The sequence below is a fragment of the Patella vulgata genome, chromosome 4, assembly GCF_932274485.2.
Source record: "Patella vulgata chromosome 4, xgPatVulg1.2, whole genome shotgun sequence".
Taxonomy (NCBI): domain Eukaryota; kingdom Metazoa; phylum Mollusca; class Gastropoda; family Patellidae; genus Patella; species Patella vulgata.
The window spans coordinates 54,062,571-54,085,515 of record NC_065882.2 but is presented as its reverse complement, the minus strand read 5'-3'; the positions used below and the strand labels follow the sequence as shown (position 1 = coordinate 54,085,515).

At 33.0% G+C, this 22,945-nt stretch overlaps 1 protein-coding gene and 1 long non-coding RNA gene across 7 annotated transcripts in view; one reads left to right on the top strand and one right to left on the bottom strand.

Moving 5' to 3' along the window:
- The window catches only part of LOC126818727 (hemicentin-1), a 90,146-nt gene extending 69,652 nt beyond the window's left edge, over positions 1-20,494 (bottom strand). Inside the window, exon 1 of the mRNA XM_050546270.2 lies at positions 20,269-20,494. The gene's annotated coding sequence lies outside the window, so the exon portion shown is untranslated. The remainder of the gene's footprint in view (positions 1-20,268) is intronic.
- The window catches only part of LOC126818731 (uncharacterized), a 192,131-nt gene that overhangs the window by 154,425 nt on the left and 14,761 nt on the right, over positions 1-22,945 (top strand). The gene's annotated exons all lie outside the window — the stretch shown is intronic.

The window sequence follows — 22,945 nt, the reverse complement described above, 5'->3', positions numbered from 1 at the left end:
TAGGGTAAATACGATAAACCTGCTTCAGCGTGCCTTAGAAATTAAGACAAGTCAGTTTCAAGAGGCAGTCTTCCTTTTCTTTTCTTTTTTTAGGATTTATAAGATTGCTTCTGTTGTAGAAATTCAGTACTTATGTTTATTTGTTTCTTAATAAAAAATCTGTCTTCTTTATCTATTAAAAATTATCGCATGTATCATGAGTGAAAATTATTATTTTCTCGGTTTGTGTAGTTTAAAACAAAAAGGCAGAAAACATACTAAAGAGTATGAGAATGTTATTGGTACAAGGTGTTCTAGTAGAATAATCATATTCTGCACACAAGGAAGGCTCATCATACCAACTTTTTCAGTATTCTTAACCCATTTTTTGCCAAAAATTGGGCGTTCTAGGAGAAATGCAGTAACATTATAAAAATTCTGAATTAATTTGTGTCTGGGAGAGAGGGTGTGTGTGTTTGCAATACATCTTTTATTAGGGCACTCCCATCTTCCTGATAAAGTTGTTGTTTATTAATCACATGAAGTGAAGAAAGGTTTCTTAATATACACACAACCAATTGTTTGCTTTGAAAATATTGACTACTCAGTATGTGTCTTGTACACTAAAAATTATGTATATAATTTTTTGTTTGCATACTAATTCATCCTAAAAGAACTATATTTTTCTTGACGGCATTCTCATACCTATTAGAACTTATGTACTGTAACCTTTGACTACAATAATCTCCTCATTTATACCTTGTATGTGCAAATTTTCAGAATTGTTCTTGAAAAGCAGTGTGTCTGAAACTATGATTCCATCAGTGACAAATGTTGGTCTACATATCTGCCTACTCTTTTTTATATTCCACAATTGCAGATTGTATTCAAAATGTTGGTTGCGAAGAGTAGTTGTAACTCTTGTTGATTTTCTCAAGAATATACATGAAGAAATTTTGACTTTCATGTGCAAATATGGATGACTTTTCCATTCTGCCTATTAACCATAGGATGTAGGTAGGCCTGTGGATTCTGATACAGTGTCTTGGAAACAGCAGATCAGAATATTCAGTGCAAGAAGAATACACATACAAACTCCAAGTAAAGCTTTAAAGATCGGGGGGCCTGTTTCACGAAATTTTACCTAAGATAAAATCCAAATTTTAGTAATATGATTGGATAATATTTGATTGATCTTAGTGCTTAGCCAATCAAAATTGAAGTATCTACTAAAATTTGGATTTTATCTTTAGTTAAAATTTTGTGAAACAAGCGCCGGCTAAAGTACCATGCTACAAACAAAATATTTATGAATATTATACACTTAATGTACTCACTACTATGCAATTCTTTATGTTTACAAGATTACATTTTATTACTCAAAACATTGGGGGGGGGGGGGGAGGGCGTGTCTAGTAGTTTAACGCGTGCACGTAAAATCACAAGGTGTGTCATTGAGTCAAGTGGCGTAGTTTTGATTCCCCGCTTGTACGGGATAAGGAGTAGGGTTGCCTGTCCAGCCTTGTGGGTTTCTCGAGTCCTCCAGTTTCCTCTCAGTACTAAAGACCCCTATGCACAAGCGAATTATTGAAAAAAAAAAAATAGAACCATATATGTTAGTTATGAAATGACCTAGTTCCTGTTGAGTGGACATTAAACCCTGTTTATCTCTCTCTCTCTGCAAACCATTGGATGATACTTAGGATAGGTGAATTTCACATTTTTTTACCATGGGCAAAGAAACCTAGGTAAACAATAGAATTATAAAGCTAATTTTACCTGGTTCTGTTTGATGTACACCTGTCATAAAGACATATGGAGAGGATGGGATTTCTTTAACTAGCATTTACATTAACTTTACACAGACTTTAAGTCAACTACTATGATATTTATTGTCAATATTTGAAAATGTAAAACATTTTCTAAAGTAAACTTAGAACTGAATATAAGACCAATAAGTGCTGCTTAAGTGCCATTGGTGTCAATTTAGGACTGATAATATATAAGCCCCCAAACGACATCGAATAATGAAAGATCAACTTATATTAAAGAAGGGTAGCCTGTTTGATACAGAAACGTTGAATGTTGAACCCCATTTCATTTCAAATCAACAAAAAATGACATTTCTGGGGTCAGGACACCTAGATCCACCTGGTGAAAAAAGTAAGTCAACATCTCTTAAAAATGATTTAAAGTTATCAAACAATATTTCCAGAGTTGCACTTGGATTATCACTGATGTTTTCTCATAATGTATACTTCCAGTTGTTTTCTTTGATGTATTTGAATGCAGTCAATTCATATAGAAGTTATCATGATCTATTGTTATGAACAGAAATTGATGAGCTACTTCCTTTTAGTGCACCACACATTGGATGATTGAGCACCTTTAAACATGACAAATATCACACATTAAAATATAAGAGGTTTACTAAATACATAATGCAGTGAAATATTTGTTCATGTGGATCGTCTAGGATATTATCAAGTGGGTATTTTGTCGAACTATTATAATATAACATTATTAAATGATTTTATTTGATATACAGCTATTTTATCATAGGTCAGGGTGTGTCAAATCTACTTGTCAACCCTATCATTACTCTTTCAACAGCCAGGTTAGTTGAATGAGGAGGATGGTTTTTTTTTATCAAAACTAAAATGTCTGCAAATTCAAGTACCCAGTAATGCTTGTCATTCTTTTGATAGTGATAAACCCTGAAATTTTCAAATGATATAATATGATATTTGGTAATAAAATATATTCAGTTGAATGCACTTTGAAGGGAGTTAGAAAGTTCTGTCGGAAAATATATTATTTGCATTGAAAATGAGCGTCTGATATGGGGCACTATAACATTAAGATGGTTATCCAGAAGACTAAAATGTCCTGGAGTTAAAGACTAGTTAAATTGTGTCGTGTAATCAATGGATCCTCAGAAACTGTTGTTAAATGACCAAACTATATTATTATTCACAAGTTGAATAGCATCTCTCTAGAAAGAATTAATATATCCTGCTTTAGGCACAACAACCTGCCCTTTCTGTCGCTTCAGAATCCAAAACCAATTGGTGAAGTTAACATCTGATCAGTGACCCCCTGCAGTGTTGCCAAGTTGTGTATACATGATAATTTGACATTTTAGGTCGTGTCAAGCTAAAGTTATTCAGTTTTTTGTTAAAATTGTTAGCTTAGTACAAACTGTCTTTCTAATAAAAACGTAATCTACGTCTACATTTCATTTTGTTAATTATTGTAATCAAACACAATACAACCTTTTAACAATGGGAAGATACCGAATATGAATACAGAAAAAGAGACCATTTAAATTTTCAGTATATTTCTTTGTATTTTGTACGATGGAACCAAATACTTGAGAGAAGAATATTATTGACATGCACCATGATATAATGTTAGTCAAGTTTGTTATAATACATGTTTGAAATATTAGATGGCAGAAAATAAATATTAACATAACACTTAATGTTTGCTTTAAAACTTGGATGATAATTGTTAGAAATAAATCTGTGATTCTTTGTTTAATTTACAAACATGATCTAAAGATTTATTCAAATGATAAAAAATATATCTTCAGTAAGATTTGTGGCCCGATTCTAGTCTAAAATTCCAATTTAGAACAGAGTGAGGATTCCAGATCTTTTGTGCATGATGGCCTTCTGAAAAGGGGAACAATATATGGGTGGAGCAAGGCAAAAGACCATTAAAACCTCATTACAAAACAGCCATTTGCCCTTGTCTTTGACATAGTTTAAGTAAATATTTCTTTGTTCAACTACAGCAGAATTGTACTGGATGTGGGATGAACGAAACCAGTGATCATATTATGCCCTGGCAAATATATATTGCATCAAGTTTAAAGGCATTTTGGTCATTTCTACATCATTTGTGTTTTATCTGGATGCTATGTAATTTTTGCTTAGGCATTACTACCTTCATGAATTCTTGTTTTGCCATCATAGCTACAAGTTGTTCATATTCCTGAAGTATTCGTGTTAACACTGACACACATGATATGGTAAAGTGTTGTTTCTGATAAGTTATCTTCCATTGATAACTGTTCGAAATCTTTATACAAAATTGTTGTAATTGTCGTATTAGTATATTTTTAGAACCAATAGTTGGGGATTTAACCACCCAAAATCTTTGCTGATTCTTTCTGTCACATGGCTCTGATTTGTTGGCAAATAAACTTGTTAGACTAGTGACAACAATTGACTGATTTAACAATGGTCATTGCCCTGATAATTCTTATAGACTTTGCTTCAGTATATTATGCAAGTTGGTGTGGGAGTTATGCAAACTTCTGGACCCCCTGATAATTTCCAGAAGTTTTCATAGGATTTAATGTTGCCACTGTACAAAAGGTTAGTTATTTCTAGTGTTCATGCACCATTTGTTTGTCTCTAATAAGCCTTCTGTTCTCGGAGCTGTTTCGGGTATCTGTTTATACTACTCAAGATTTAACCGCTCCTATTTCGGAACCATTCCTGGCATGCTTAAATGTGGTAATATAAACAGGGTTTTAGATTGCCAACCTATCAGAACTGTTCCTATCATAATCAGTTACAGAGCAGTTTCTAGAAGTGAACTCCGGACTTGCATATAAAACCAACTGAGTCACATTGGGACTCTTATAGTTTTATTGAATTTATCACCTCATTTTGCCATAATTCATAGTTATTTTACAGACATGAAAAAAAAAACAATTAAATAAATGTTTTATTTTAGATGTTGATCAACTAAAACATTGTAACATTATTATATTGATGTGATTTATTTGATAACTATCCCATTATCACTTTATGATATGATAGTATTTCCACAAAATACTCAACTTTTTCTGATTAGATTACTGTGTTGAGTGTTATTTATGTTATGAATAATTTAAAATCTGCGGTTTAAACATGGTGTATTGTAATTTATTGATGATAATGAACTGTGTATAGTATAACTTGCTGGTTCTTCAGGGGAACGAAATCAACAAAAAAATTCTGGCGGAGTATTAGACCAAGGTTTATTTAATCTTCTCTCTGTGAGATATTTAACATGTATTCCTTTGAGTCAGATGTTTGTAGAATGTTATAGCCCGTTCAGACGCTTAAGTTGAACTGGTTTAAAAACCCCGGGGATCGTTAAACCAGTTTAACTTAAGCGTCTGAACGCACATGTGGGGCAAATAAACCAGTTTAAAAACCCCCGCTCGCGACCTGTCTTCGAGAAGGCTTTTTATTTTAAACTGGTTCATCTTAGCCGTCTGAACGGGTTGGCTTAAAAACCCCAGCTCCAGCTTGCTTTGAGCATGCGCAGTACGCAGTAAGTTACATTCCTGTGAAAATATCGGGGTCAGACTGTGCCAATGTTATCTAAAGCGTGCGAGAACCGAATAAAGAATATGAAGCTACCCATGCGCAATTAACTCTAACCTCCGACCGCAATAGAGGTCAAAATAGTTAAACTGGTTTGGCTTATAGTACGTGTGAACGCAACACGATGCTGTCTTTAAACCCCAGCGATTATGAACTGGTTTAAAAATAAGCGTCTGAACGGGCTATAAAACAATGCTGTGAAATGCAATTCAGTATAGTAATGCATTTATGTTATGGTCAAATGTAGTAAAGTAAAATCTAGACTAATTTTAATCAAACTAGGATTTGTAGGCCTACCAGAGATGTTCAGTTAATATAATTTATGCCAGAAGTGCAATAATAAATGGTATTTTGGTTTAAAGTATAATAGTAAAGTGACATTTTGAAAGCTAATAAAGAGTTAAAAGAGAAACATCTTTCCAGAAATGACACAGTAAGAGTACTAACAGTAAAATCTCCAGAAGTTTGGCTTTAGGAAGGAAAGAGGCATTCTCTCATAATTATTTGACATAGAAATGCTGTTCAAATCATGGAACGAAAATGATATAGACAAAAAAACATAAACTAAATCAATATAGATTCCAAATTATAAACAATAAACTACATCATTATAGATAACAAATAATAAACTATTTATGTTGGAAATTGAAGAGGGAGGTGTTGAGTCGTCCAATGAATGCCCTTTTAGATCATAAGATCTGTTGTTGAGTAAAGTGGCATGGTTTCAATGGAGATTAAGCTGAGTTGCCTGCTCAGCCTTCGTGTTCTCTAATTTCCTTGGATTACTAAAAGAGTCCTGTGAGCAAGCAAATCAAAGAAATAAAAATGACCAAAATGACTGAGTTTGTGTTGAATTGATTGAAGCTCAGACTTAGCCACTGTCAAAATTCTTGTTTGTCATAACAGAGATTTTTACTAGAGCTATAAATAACAAATTTGTCTGGATCAGGTAATGAATTTATGATGTATTTATGATTAATTCTAGATATTGCAATCAAATTGCAAAAATTCACAGAAATAATCCATACTGATCTATATTACATAGGCTCTACTCCTCATATAACATCTAATATTAGATGAAACTTTTATAATATTTAATTACTTTAAATACGGTAGCTTCATATGTTCCTCACACCTCAATGTAAAGATCGCAGATGATGCAGTAAAAAAAAAAACCCCAAAAAACAAGATATATTATATACATTCAAGACATTTATTACATAAAAGAAATTAATGAGATAAAATACAATTTAGTTTTGGTAAAAAAAAAATAAAAATCAAGATAAAAAGAGTGCAACACTCCTTAAGATATTAGTTCGTCTTGATGTGAATTATCGCTTTATACATTCTCATAGCATTTTGTCTGAAATTAACTGTCCACTTCAAACAAGCAACTGTCAGAATATTAAATATAAGTTCACCTTTCTTGTTAACATTCCTCACCCAACCATAATGATCTGAAAAGAATAATCTTTGAACAGTCATCAAGTATCCATGTTCCTGAACCATCCTGATTTAAATGAACATAAATTAGCTGCCTGTCATCAGATCCCATTGAAAATCGCTCCTCCTGAATGTGGTGAAATTTCCAAATAATATCAACTAGTGCAAACACAAATACTTCACAAATTAGACATGCTTCTCTTCTCACATTCTGTTTCTTTTCAATTTCTTTTTTAAAAAATGGCTATCGATTTCTGTGCCCATCCAATAGAGATTACATAGTGTAATGTCTAGAAAATTTTTCTTCATCCTAATGCAAAACCTCCAAGAAAAGCGTTTATGTAAGAGATCAAAGTGATGCTCAAATTATGTGCTGTCTGATGATGTTGAACGGAGATCTTTGTTTTACCTTTACAGTAACAATAAATCTTTGTGATAGTACCAAGATAGGTATGTTTCATGCCTTGATTAATCAGCTAATCAGGGACATAAACACATTTTTCTAGCAGCAAATCTGAACTTACATTATTTGACCTAAGAGTGGGTTGTCTGGGGAAAGAAATCAATGTATATTATATTTTAATGAGAACAAATGACATTTTGTCACAATTTGACTTCTAATTATCTAAAGTTATACTGTTCTCAAAACCTTCTTAAATTTCCTTCTTCATTAGAAGATTTGTATATGGAAAACACTGTGAAATGAAATGGATTTAATGCCTTACAGTTTGGTTAAAAGTGAAATTTTGCCCAGGGCAGCAGTGCTCCAGCCTTTAATTTCCATCTGTCAAGGGATCTTTAATATGCTACCAATGTTTCACAAACTACTTTGATTTTCCATCAAATCCAAACAACTAGACACTTTTCAATGCCAGGCCCTCTTTCATCCACCACTGAAAATGGGGAACTAGTCTGGAAAACACTGCCAACACTGGAATTGAACCTGTGTCCTCATTGACCCACTGTGGCTCCTTGAAAATTCCATGAATAGTGACTAACAGGTGATGGCATTGTCAGTTAACGGATTGGGGTGGGCTGTAGGTGTTCACTGTAGATTATAATATGAAAGTCATTGGTTCAATAGTCCCAGCCTTGTCCGTGACAAAGAGTAAGGTCATCTGCTTAATTTAATGGACTTACTCAAGGCGCTTTGGTTTTCCCCTACTTTGAAAGACCCCTTTGCAGAAGTGAATATTGAAACAATAATAAACTAAAGGTTAGTCCTGAAATGACCTTGTTTAGAGTGGATTTTGAGTACATTAGTGCCTGCTTCAGGCCTTGAAATGTTAATAAAAAAAGCTACCTGTCGCTTTATCATAATAGAAAACAGTTTTATTTTTTCAATTTCGACAGGACTAAAGATTCTCTTGAATCGCCCGAATATGCTTAAGGGTGGCTATTCGAAGCCGTGGATTATGCAAAATAAAACATATGTCTGTAATTATGCTTTAAATTTAATGTAAAGGCTAATGACTCCGCTGTTGAGAAATGTGTAGAATTCAGATTATGAAATATCCATAATAAATTGAATATTCTATTATTAACTACATGTATGTGAGTATTGTGAATTGAAGTCAATACAAATTAATCCACGCTACCCGTCAGATGTAGAACTCGCCTTTTGGCGATCAAGTATATATGCATGCAAACATTTTGAGCCCTGTGCTTTTCCTTTCTTTGCAGAACCTTACTGTGCACTGTCTGCCTCCCAGTCTTTTAACTTAAGATCCAAAAATTTCCAATATCTTGATCCTATAGTAAAGACATGAAATTAAGACGATGTTGACTGGTAGAACACTAGTAAAACCCTCAATGATCTATGGATTTTTTAAAAAGAAATTGTACCTAATTGAACAGTATTAAAAACAAGAGTTATAACAACCTCTATTTAACATTTTCAAATTCCATTAATTAGGAAAAAGAAGATGCATTGAGTCCATAAAGCTATTTAATTCTAGATTAGGAATTTAATGGGATATTTGAAAGAGTGAAGGAAATTTAAAGATACATTATGGGAGATTTTAATAGAGAGTTGGCCATTCTTGCTACAACTGTTCAAAAATAGATGATGAAAGAAGAATATATTGAAAATTTCAGTCAAATTACTTTATTCTGAACAAAGTTATCACCATTGTAATTTTTGACTAAAAATAGGAGTCAACTCTCTCTTCATCTCCGAGAATGGTCAATCGTTTGATTGACAGGCGTTAACTCCACCTACATAATCTCGATTATCAAGTAACGTTTTCAATGGCTATGGTACCGTTAACATTATTCGGTTTGAGACGAGGTTGCAATTTAATTCGTATCACTTTTTTTTTTACTACAAATTAAAAATAAGACTTTTAATATACGGTATAGATAAGAAGCGAATGAGGCATAATTATAGCCGACTGATTTCTTGTTAGCCTGCGTGTACTCTTGTACTGTTACTGGTAGGCCTACGTAACTCCCCAAGCAGACAAATAGGAAACAGTGATCCAATGGGGCTGCAATTCAACCAGGGTGATGTTAGCTGCGATGTTTATCAATTTCCATAATTTTTCTGTAAACGCAAGTGACAAAAGAACGTATAATACCGACATCCAAACTTTCATTTTGACCACAACTAAACACAATATCAAGGCCGTATATATATCGAACTTTCAATCAAATTGACTGACATGCAGCCTCCCTTCGTACACTCTATCATTTAGCCTCGATCTAAAATTTCCGGGAGTATGACGTCAACGTAATGGTTAATCTCCGCTTACGACGCCATTTAAAAATTTAATCAATCAATGAAATCGTGATTAAATCCAAGCCATCCGTGGGTCTACAGAGTTGATTTTGTGCTTGTTGTGTAAATAAAGATCTAATTTATAATTTCTATGACATCTGAAGCCTAAATAAAGACTTGCAATAATCAGATTTAGCTCTTGCATAATGTATGTTTAAATAACATTATAAAAATAACCCTATATATGATACAACAATTGCTATTCATCATATGTTATATAACTATAGATGTACTTCTATCTGACCTGACAATAAGATTGTTTGATCCTCTCTCTACAGTAAACAGTACCATAAAGATGGCATGTGACTTGAATAGCTATTACTTTGTCTTGCTGGCTTATAATTACCTTGCTTTGGCGCTTCATCTAGTTTGATACCAAGATTATTAACTTCACTCATTCGATGAATTTACTCATCTGATGTTACATGGGTTAACGGAAATGTGATGTCAATGATCAGGACAAAATGAACTTCAGTCTTTAATAAAGAGTTTAAATTCTATGCCTGTCAAACAGGCTTTGAGCAAATGCTTATATATACAAATAATCAAATCACAGATATGCTGACAGGAATTCCATTCATTCTGCATGTCTCTGGCTGCCAATGAATGTCTTGGTACAGTATATTGTTCGGGATGATAACTTGTCAGATTTACCATACCGCAGGGTTTATACGGTTATTATACATAGTATTTTTACATTATGGTTGCAGTACCATAAAGAATATTGCTATATGGCCATACCAGATAAGTTTGTCTGAGTATTATAAGGGGGGTTGGATGGCTGAATGGTTAGCGTGCTTGCGCTGTATCATAAAGTCTTCATTGAGTGGTTTCGAATCTCCGGTTGTACGTGACAAGGAGTAGGGTCGCCTGTCCAACCTCGTGGGTTTTCTCCGGGTTCTCCGGTTTCCTCCCACTGCTAAAGACCCCTATGCGCAAGCAAATTATTGAAATAAAATTAAACCATATGTTAGTCCCGAAATGACCTAGTTGTGTCGAGTGGACGTTAAACCCCATCTCTCTCTCTTTCTCTCTCTGAGTATTATAATTTTTGTAAACACTCCACAGGTCAGTGTTTTGAGAATTTAAAAAAATCCTAGTCAGAAATGTAACCTGTGAAGGCATAATGAGTCGCAATGAGGAAATTTTGATGTATTGTTGGTTTGATTCGGGCAAAAATTGACTGAGCTGTGTCAGTTTGAAGGTGCCCAAGTCAGGAAAGTAAGTTTTGAGAAAAAGCAAGTTAAAGATGTTGGTATGTTCCAAAACAAAATCACATAGCAACCAGGCCGTTTATATGCTATTTAGTTGTTTAAAAAAAAATTTCCTATGACAGTGTTATAATTTAGGACAAATGAGAATACTCCATACTTTAGTAATCCATATTTTGTATATTATAACTTTAATGACAATAACTTCTGTTAATCTCATCAATTAATTAGCACCTTTAGTGGTCAAGAGATTAAAATTGTTTATTGGGTAATCAAGTTTAGTTTCTTTAGAATCATAAAAAACGCCATAGCTATATGTTACAAGACTGAACTAAACTAAGGTTTTGCATGTACATATTATTTTCAGGTACCATAAGGGTATCAGAATCTGATTCACTGATAGAATGATAGAAATTTCCATTTCATTTGTAAAAGATGCTTACGTTCACTTTAGGGACTTTTGATATAGTGAAACAAAAGGCGGAAAATTTTCTCACTCGAGATTTGTCGGTTTTCGACTTTTACATTCAAATTTTTCTGAACCTTGCTGATAATAAAATTTCAAACATTAATAATATAAAGTTACAGTAAACGGAATTCAACCATCAATATAAATTTATGATTTCTTTTTTTAAGACGAAAGAAAATGTCAAATAATCACCGCTTGGATTAATTATTCGGGCTAAATAATGACTTGAGAAAGTGTCCAAATAAAGGTGTTTCAAAATGTTTTATTGTTATTTTGATATTTTAGATTGATAGATAGTATATTTATAGACTCATTTTTGTGAAAATCTCAATTTCGACCAAAATCAAAATTTTCAGGTGTTTTGTCTGTAGCTCATTTAGCCAGCACGGGTCACAAATAACAATAGTATATATAGTTGTAATACCTGTCACACTGCAACCCTATAAATACTATATCTACTTAAGACATAACACTTACTGTTGTGCGCTATTGCCCTATGTCATTGAAATCTTGTGAATCCTTACTGATCACAGTTTTGAGATGGAGGTATTGCTCCTTTGACTCATATCACAACATGACATCCTTGCCTTCCTTCGCAATGCTTCTTTCTGGTGGGTTTCCTTCCTTGGCAATAAACTTTGCTTTTTTAACACATCAGCATTGTCTACCCCTTGCAAAAAAACCAAAAATTGGAGCCAAAAATGTTTGTTGAATAGGATTGTCTAATTTTAAGGTGTATTGAGTAAAGATTGGTGGAATATACAAGTTGAGTTTTCAATTTTAATCAATTTGAGTAAAAAATATTTAATCTGTGAAAACTTCAAAATTCTCTTGACAAAATCCAACATTAATTCTTATATTGACCTAAGATATCTCACTGGCCATTATTTAATTTTTAGTGGTTACATTTAATCTCTTCATATCCATACTGAATGATTGTCCCCTGTCTGTCTGTCTGTCACACTTTTTGGGACACAAGGCCTCTCCTTCTAATTGAGCTAGAATGTTCAAACTTGGTGTAGGTGTTTGCAATTTGATTGGCCAAGAATTTGAAACACAATAACTCTCCTTCTAATTGAGGTAGAATGTTCAAACTTGGTGTAGGCGTTCATTAGGTGAATGCCTTGATGGAGTTTGATGATGAACAATGTCTGCTTATGGTAAGCAGAGATAAGCAATTTGATTGGTTGATGCTTTTGGGCACGATAACTTTGGTTATAATTAAGTGAGAGCTATGAAACTCTGAGTATAGATTCATTATATCATTACCTTGACTAAGTTTGATGAAAATTTTCTGCTTAGGCCAAGGAGTGATAAACAATTTGATTGGTCAAGACTTTGGAACATAACAACTCTGTTTTTAATTGAGGTAGAATGTTTAAACATGATGTTGATGTTTATTAGGGGAATGTCTTGACTGAGTTCAATAATTAACATTTCTTGCTAAAGCTAAGCAGAGCAATCTTTGACTTTGATTCTATCTGATAGAGAGTGATGGAACTTAGTGTGTAGTTGATAATCAGTTTGATTGCCCGATAATTTTGAAAAAGATCAACATGCAATTAATTAATATGTGTCATCTATTTATTTCGGGATTTCTTTGGGGGACATCAGCCTGACTGTTGGCTTGTTCAAATTGTATCTATGATAAACATACATGTATTACAGCATTGGGTGTGTTCTACACCCAAAAGTAATTGTTTTGACTGAATATTATTTAATCAGTAGCCTTAATAGGGGGGTGGGGGCATAATTGCCTTACATCAAACACACTATATAACAATTAGCTCATATACTAGAAACCTTTAACAAAAACCATTACAAAGAACGCAAGGGTAGTTAGTCAATAATCTCAGATAATTTTCTATATTCAGACAAATTTATGTAATTATTACCGATTTGTAGCAATTTGTCAGATTAAAGGCCGTATTAATAAGTAATGAAATTGTCTACTTTTCTTCATTGGTACAAGTACTTTAAACATTCCAGATACATGGCAGAAGGCATGCTTAATCTTTATGGATTTATTTATCTCTTAAAAAGTGTCATTTAGGTGCAGTCATTTCCTTTCCAACATTTGGCACAGTTTGGTAAAACAAATGCCAATGTAGATCTAAAGAATATTCAGTGACAGAAACCTGGAGAAAAAAATGATCATTTATCACCGCATATTTGTCTTGTATAGGCTTACAAACATCATGTTGAGAACATGTAAGATACATAACATAAATACAGTCAAACATGACAATTCTCCACCAATTATATGTACCCTTATTCATATTGTACAGTTGTTGGCTAACAAATGCCCTTCTCATAGCATGCTATCATTTCCACAAAGAATTTGTGAACACATCAATTTTTATGTCTACATTTATATAAGAAAATTTTTTTTTGATGAAATCAAAACCATTTATTCCTGAAATAAGGAATACATTAGTATTCATTTAGGAATGTAAATAGTTTTCCACCCACTCATTCATTTTTAAGTTTCAGCAATGTGTTGCAGAACAGTTTTATGAAATAGTTTTTTATATTTACAGCTATTCTCTAGAATGAATTATGCCCTTTGTCTTGTAGAACTTACAGGACTGTGTTAAACCAAACTGTTAGTTCATAGGCCTTTTTTTGTTTCTGATACTGTGCACTTTACCATAATCAGAATTATTATAGAACCTACTGCATCATTTGTATTAAGTTAGAACATTTTATTTATGGGTTATTAACCAATCTGTACGAAAAGAGTCAATCAATTATTTCATGTATTTTTAAAAAATGTATAGCTCTAAGAAGTCAAATTAACTTTAGGCAGTGCTATTAGCATGGAGCAAAATAGAAGCAAAGTCTTTTCTTGTAAGATTTCTTTGCATACAAAGCATGATATTCACATTGAATATTGCAGTATTCATCTTATCACAATGTCTTTTGATAATGTCAACCTAGTCAAATCTTGATTGATGGATTAGAATTTTGTAGAAAGTATTATATCAGTGTTTCTGTTCAAAAGATATCTTGGGACCCTTAAGTGAATAACCATGTGCATTTTATTTTAGCAGGAACTAAAGATATTCTTTGATATCTGAATAATTCAACTGAGATGTTCTGATTCCCCAAAACTTATTTGGCAAGTCATTGATCAATCTGGATTGTAAACACAGGAAATTCATCTTGTAATCTCAGAAACACCTATTGGTGAATTACTAATTATTGCAGAATATCTTTATCAGGATTAAAAATGACACAACTACACAAGTCTTGAAAAAACCAAGATGTACACTCTTTTATTTTAAACTACCCAATCTATTATACTGTCAGATGCTGAAGTTGGTTTTAAAAATCTGGCATTTGTTTTGCTAGCTGAGCTTTGTTGGGACAAATAAACCAGTTTAACAATCCCAACTCACTACCTGTCTTAAAGACGTTTTTTGGCTGTCTGAACAGATCTACTTTAAATTATGGACTTCAGCTTGCTTGATGCATGCACATTTCATTACCTTTTTAGGGGGTTGGCATTTTCAATTTCAATTAAGATATACTCTTGCAAATTGAACTAGAACCTCTGACTATCACTGTCAAAACAGTTGCTGGTTTTGCTTATATAGTTCATGTGAACACTACATTCTCCTAGCTTATATTAAAGTCCCCAGCGCTAATCAACCAATTTATATATAGCCATCTGAATTGGATTTGACCATATCTATCTGACCAGTTGTCTAAACTGTCCATTACATTTTAAAAAATGCTATGGGAATGTTAACACAATGTTTTTCTAGGCAATTTACTGGTTTATTAATTAGACATTTTTCTCTCTCTCATCACCAGACAATAATAAAACCATGATGAAAATAAAAGATGGAATAGCCAGATATTGATTCTAGAGGGTTACAGTATCATGTTCAATTCCAATTTGCTTTAGACACAATGACCTTGGTGGTTCCACACAGGCAACTTAATGTTTCCAATACATTGAAGTAGAATTTAGTGGCAAGATATGACAACACTCAGCTAATCATGAAACATAAAAATCTCTAATATTCTTCTAGTGTGTTCTATCAACCTTAAATATATATATATATATACACTATATATACCATTACCAGAACATGTTGGTTCTGCTTATGCTTTTCATTGATTTTAAAGATACTTTAGAGATTTCAGATAAGGTCAAATTATTTTTTGGTCAGTTTTATTATCAATCATAGTCAAATGTGGTCATTTTGAAATTTGTAATAAAAATAGTGAATATATTTAGAGACTATCATGCTAATTTTTTTATGTTATTTATATGATTATTGCTAGACAGTGTATTAGTAGACTAACAAGTTAACTTTTACAGGAGATATGAAAATGAACACTTCATGACCTTGTTATTTGATTACTGAATTCACAAAATTGGCATATTGATAAAACAAGGTAATTTGGTAGAGGCAATTAGCCTTTGGTATTTAGAGAATTCCATATTCCTACATAAATTAACTGGAAATTGTTTGCATTACTGATTGTGCCTTTAAATGTAGCTTTTACGCTTTAGTCAGGTTTTTGATCTCTAAAGGCAAGCTAAAAAAAAAATTGAAGGATTTAAAACCCAAAAAACCTGGGCTAATACGAAGTCATGAATCAAACATTCATATAAATTTTTAGCCATATCAGATACCGAAATGTTATTTCTTTGTCAAAAAAAACCTTTTAGACAAGATGAAAAGTTGGCTTTTCTTCATGTCAGCCCTGAGAATGAGGACAAGATCACTGGTTTTTATGCAGGATCTCAATCTATAAAGGGGCTTAAACAGAACATTGATTTTTTAACTTATTTTATTTTACTCATAAAATTAAAATTTCATTGTACATGCTTCCTATGTTTATGAAATTAATCCATGACAAGGTAAAATCATAAACACTTGCATAATCACCTGGTTTGAAATGATGATTAATCATTTAATTCAATTATTTTATCATTTGATAGAAAAATATGCCTGAAACACATCCTCATTGATTACTTTATGCTGCTGTTAACATCCATCAAAGAAACTATCTTTAGGCAATGTCTAATGGCAGCCATGAATTATCAGACAGCATGTAGATAAACAACTGATTGGAAAGTAGTCTCTATTAATCAAAACACCCACACTTAAGGCGATCATAATAAATTTTATTTGATGTATATTTTTAATAATATGTATAATAGGTTTCTAAGAAGACAAGTAGACTTGACAACTATGGCTAATCAGGAAATGAATGTAATGATATGATCTCAGTGTATCGATAGATTTTAACTTTTAATAATGAATGAAAATATCTTGTCTTTGTAGAGCCACAGGTAGAGATGATATGATATTGTTCAAATTAATCCCAATCTCAATTATAAATTTGGAGTAAGGCGCTGGATCATTAACCAGAAGATCTCAGGTTTATCCTGTGTTTGCCGAGAAAAGTTCCCCAGGATTCCCCTGGTCAGTGATGCAGGATGCTAATCCTGGCAAGGACAGTGTCTAATCATGTGTACACATTGGCTTGCACGTAAAAGAACTCTTGACAGTAGGGAAATTGTAGACTGTAGCGCCTCTGTTTTGGCAAAATTTCCCTCATGGCACGTACTACATGGCATATGCCTGTCCTTCATTAGCCCGTTTGGAGCAAAACAGTGGGACTTAAAGCCATTTCGATTCAGTTACAAATTTAACCAATGTTTCTGACCTTAAACTTCATTAAGTATGTTATCAAGTATAAATTGTCATACATAATTCAAGGATGATTTGACAATGCACGTTATTTATTAAGCTAGAAATTCTATGTTATCAAACATTTGTACTAAATGATATCTATACTATCCCTTTTAGATAAGCAGAATGGTTTAAATGATGGAAATTATTAATAACCGAAGTAAATGAAAATGTTTACATTTCAAAACTCATATCTTTCAGATAATGTGTAATTACTATCAAACATGTTACAAGTACAAATTAATCAAGCTTAATTACCAATGTTAGATTTGTCTGCAGGTGAATATATGCAGTAATTTGTTTGTAGCTTGCTTATTAAGTATCTTAAAAGGACACCTTTATTTATATAGACCATTCTATGGTTTATGTGTATGTGAGTTGATATTTTATTGTCTTGAACCATGTCCGTCTGTTTGAGCTTCTGTTCATCAACAATTCATGTAAACACCTAAAAGTTAACACAACAGTCAAGAGTTTAAGATACACATGTATTCAAAACATGAATATAATGTTGGACAGGGGTGTCAAAATATAAGAGAATGCCTGTTTCAAGCATTTATTTTAATATTTTGATTTTCATATAAAAAAAGAGTGAACATATCCTGCATCACACTAAACACCTATCACATTCTGTTGCATGAAATTTGGAAGGCATGATAACATAAAATAAAACAAATTGAAATAGGTTTTAACATCCTACTGTTCTGCAGCAATCTGGCGAATGAAGACGAACGTATTCTGTGAAGTGCCTACTTTTATTTCGAATTCCAACAGCCACAGGTTCCTTACGTGCACAACAACTTGTACACAACCCTTATTTTTTTCCATACTATCCAAATGATTAGACACTCTTTGTATTGCACCAATGACAAGGGGAAACCACACTGTAAACACTGGAATTGAACCTCTTAATTCCTGTGAAGAAAGCCAGTGCCTTAATCATTGAGCCACTTTGGCTTCTGGTAACATAAAAGGATATTATTATGATCAGGTAGTATTTAATACAGTCATTCACCCAATATTAAGGGGTAGACTTACACCATAACTGGGTACCCAAGATGGATTATCTAAAGTAAGTTAACAATGGTCAGCTATGACAGTAATAATAGACAATAGTAGTAATGAGATAATCCATCTATAATATTACATAATCAAGGCCCAAGTAGTCACATCAGTAAATGAATGAATGGATGTCACTTAAATACTATAAGATATTATTAAAGATACATTATGGGACATTCGATAACGAGTTGGCAGTTCTCACTATAATAGTTAAAAACTAGATAATGTAAAGGCAATTTGCTGAAAATTTCATTCAAATTGATCCACTATGAACAGAGAACAAAGCGATTGAATTTCCGCCTAGCCTTGATCATCATTACTAAAGTCAGTACGAAAAACAGCATAGTCTCGATTATCCATTTAATCGTTAAATCGTGAAGGAAAGTTATGCAGTAAATCGGCTCACAATCCACTAAAGATCGCAGACTAGCGATGCCATCTAGAGTTGATTATGGTCTGGATAGGTTAATTAATAATTTAGATAACATTTCAGGCCTAAAGAAAGACTTGTAATAGACAGATTTAGCTCTTGCATAATGTATGTTTAAGTTTTTAAAATATAATTATTATTTATTGTTACCAAGCAACCTCTAGTATATTCGAGGAAATATTGTAGGTTGTAGGCAGTTGACCATATACAGGCAGCAGTACATACTGAAGGGCAGGTCTCTGATAAGTTATTTCTTAGATACTGTTCCTTATTAAGTTACCTAGCCTGTATATATATTATTATTGTTTAAGTATTTTTACGGGATATAAGATTAGACCAAGAAGAAGTGAGTTGTTGAATTATTGTATGTTCAATCTTACAACCCCAACTAGATTGAACATGCAACTCATCGTTGAAGACTGGACTACAGGCAAGTCCATAAACCCCGGATGATATGATAAATGTAATACATGTACCAGTAATCAAATGTAAATGATTAGACAGTAATAAGCATTTTACAGATAAATATGGTTCCAAATATGATTATGCAAGATATGGAGCTTGCCCATCTCAAAATATCATATCAGATCTACCCAGTTCATTTAAGCTTGACCCAAATCAAAGACTTCTTGCTGGTTAAAAGATTTACAATCTGATATTAAAGCATCCTATTTTTAATTAGAAACATACTAACCTTAGACTAAATGTAAATCTATTATTAATCAGTGGCAAATTTCTATTGTATTCAAACATTGTTCATTCATGCATTTCATCGCATTTAATGGTCGCAACTGTTCATATGTTAATTTGGGGATCACGTGGCTAAATGGGTAAGACGCTAGCTCGCTAGCCTGGGGGTCGGGTGTTCGATCCATTTCATTTCATTTCATATGTTAATTGATATTGATATGTATGGATATTCATTTGTGTGAAAACAATTGCTAAAACTATGGTAACAATAATAATGATAATATTAGACCTTCATTTGTATATTTAGGCAGACTATTAAGATAAATATTCACTCAGTGTGAGATTTTGTTGTATTGTCTCAAATCTCAAATTATATTGCAAATAATGAAATTGTCTTTCATCCGCTTGAAATTATTTCATATTTCCTTGATATCACTTTATATTAATCAAATAAATCATGCAATGAACCCCTTTAAAACATTTTTTTTTGTTCATTTGTAATCCACATAAAAATTATATTAACACCATGGTTATAAAAGGCTTGTTATGAAATGCTCTTGTGCACATTATGAATGAACCTCCCACAACTATTAAATGTTCTGAGATTTTTGTGTGTGTAGTTTACATTGAATTCACATGAAACTTAGTCATTTAAAAATTCCTCACATATTTGTATGATCTAGATATGATTTTATTTCATCAATTATCTAATAAGTTAGTAATGAATAATGAATATAATTGTTATTTGATATTCAGATAATTATTACAGTTAATTATGAATAAATGATCAATTTAATAAAATATGATATTTGTATAACTAGTGTCACATTTGCACTGTATTAAGCAAATGATCAGGAGGATACTTTGTAATAAATGACATTATCTGTATATCTGTTTGTATATCAAGACAAACATCTATGTGGTATATAGTATATATTCAAAGGTTATGGATCAGTGACTTTGCTTAATTCAACTTATAATATATGTTAAACGTAATTGCAATTTCATTTCATTATGCTCTTTGCTCTGAATGATTGTTGTAAGAATTACAAGACGAAGAAAGAATATAAGTATACATTATACATATGTAAATGTACTTACCCTCACATTACATATAGATATATCTATACATATATATATAGATATCATAAACTGACTTCACTTAAATTGTTAGAGCACCACTTGTCCTTAATATATAACATGAATTAGAATATAGAGTCCTTAAAGCCAATACATTCAATAATACTGTGTCCATTGAAGTAACTAGCATTGGTATTAACTTCGCAGCTTTCCTTCATTCCATACACCGGTTGATCTACACAACTTCTAGTGGCTACATGTGAAAGAGCACCACCAATCAATAGGGCTGTTTGAGTCATGCTTGAGATAGTGGGCTGGACTGACTTCGACTTGAGTTTATCCACTTACTGGAAATGTGATGATTATTGTTTTCTCCCAGCTTTTTTATGTGAGAAAACAAAAAACTGTTAAATTGTCTAATGTAGAACTTTTATCTTTGTGTTAAGACAGTGGTCTGACTTATGACTTCTAGTTGCAGTTTCTATTTAATTACATCTTTAAATCACTCACTTTCTGATTAAACTAAAGGGCAAAAGTGTTAGTTTGTTGATAATGATTTTCATTACTTATCTCGTGTGAGATACTTTAACAACTTTAGTTTCAACCTTTCTATCTGCAGTGTTTATTTGTTATTATTTTAAGAATAACAAATGTTCTTCTTGTGTTATTTGATTTCTTGTGATAATAAAATAGATATAATTGTTTTATTGGAGTAAAGGATTTTAAAATGTTGAGACACTATTAAATGTAATGTTGATTAAATTATTTAGAATTTCTAGGGTAGTCGCATGTCATATATTAATCTTCATATATTATTAAACTAGCATTATCTTGGTCATAATTTGTCAATAAATATCTACATTTCCACCTATTCTGTTCTAATGGCATCTTATTAATTGATCAATTTGAAGATTACAATGTAATTATTATTAAAAGAACAAATTTTCGTCTTGTTCCGTTCTGCTGTTCATTTATACATATAAGCATATAATGCATCCATTTTGATATTAAAGATATTTGATTTTATACCTTTGCTTGACTTGTTGGGACACAAAAAATATTCCGGGTGTTCGATCCCTGCATTGGCCGAGAAAGTTCATCCAGATTTTCCGGCGTGGTTCCCCCCTTGTCAGTGATGCAGGACGGAGTGCCTGACAAGGACAGCTGTCTAGTCCTTCGGATGATACGAAAAACCGAGGTCCTGTGTATACATTGGAATGCACATAAAAGTTCTCTGGCAGTTGGAATTCGATATAAGAGTAGGCGATAGTGCCACTGCCTGGGCAAAATTTCCCTCACACCACACTGTATGGCGTATGCCCGTCTTCATTAGCCCAAAAAATATTCAACGTTTGTACTACCGAGTTGCCAATACATAAACTGTATTATATGGAGCCTCAGGGTCTCAGTAAATATCTGGCTGGCTAATTGCTAGGTCCCAGTGTTGGTCAAGAAAATGCCTAGGGATTTTCCGCAGTGATTCTCTTTGTCAGTGGTGTAGGAGGGAGGGCCTGGAAAGGAACATTGTGTAGTCATTCGGGTGGAACTCAAAACCAATATCCTGTCTGTAGTGTACAGGTTGATGTACAAGTAAATGAACACTTGGAATTCAAAATAGAAGTACACCATAGTGCCGCTGTCGGTCCAGGCCAAATTTCCCCCATATTACTCCACATGGCCATTGGCCATTTTCATTGGCCCGGATGGAGCAGAAAAGTAGGGCATATTAAACCCCATTTGGTTTCATATAAAAACTTGAAAGTATATATTTGTAATTATCTCACTTCGTTTGGCTGTCTTTCTTTTCTTACATCTTTGTTGGAAATGTTGCATCAATGTCATCGACTGTTTTAAAATTGCCATATTTAGTCAACTTTGATGTGGTGGTGTTCTCAGAAAATCCACTAGACTTTGGTTGCAACACCTAGCTCCACTGTGGACTAACAGGAATGTTATTGTCCCCCGCCTTTCGAAGAAAGCAGGGGACTATTAAAAAGGGTTCGTTCGTCTGTGTGTCTCTGTCTGTATGTCTGTCTGTCCGTCACACTTTTTGGGACACAATAACTCTCTTCCTAATTGAGCTTGGTGTTCAAACTTGGTGTAGGTGTTTATTAGGTCAATACCTTGATGGAGTTCGAAGATGGGCATTTTCCGCTTAGGGTAAGCGGAGATAAGCATTTTGATTGGTTGATGCTTTGGGGCCTGATAACATTAGTTCTAATTAAGTGAGAGTGAGGAAACTTGTCTAAGTTTGATAATGAGCATTTTCTGCTCAGGGTAAGCAGAGCGATAAGCAATTTGATTGGTTGAGACTTTGGAACACAATAACTCTACTTCTAATTGAGCTAGAATGTTCAAAATTTGTGTAGGCATTCATTAGGGGAATCCCTTGATGGAGTTCGATGATGAACATTGTCTGCTTACGGTAGGCAGAGATAAGCAATCTGATTGGTTGATGCTTTAGGGGCACGATAACTTTGGTTATAATGAAGTGAGAGCGATGAAACTCTGAATATAGATTCATTATATCATTACCTTGACTAAGTTCGATTGTGCGAATTTTCTGCCTGGGCTAAGGAGCGATAAGCTATTTGATTGGAACATAAAAACTCTGCTTTTAATTGAGGTAGAATGTTTATATCTGATGTAGATGTTCATTAGGTGAATGTCTTGACTGATTTCAATGATTAACATTTCA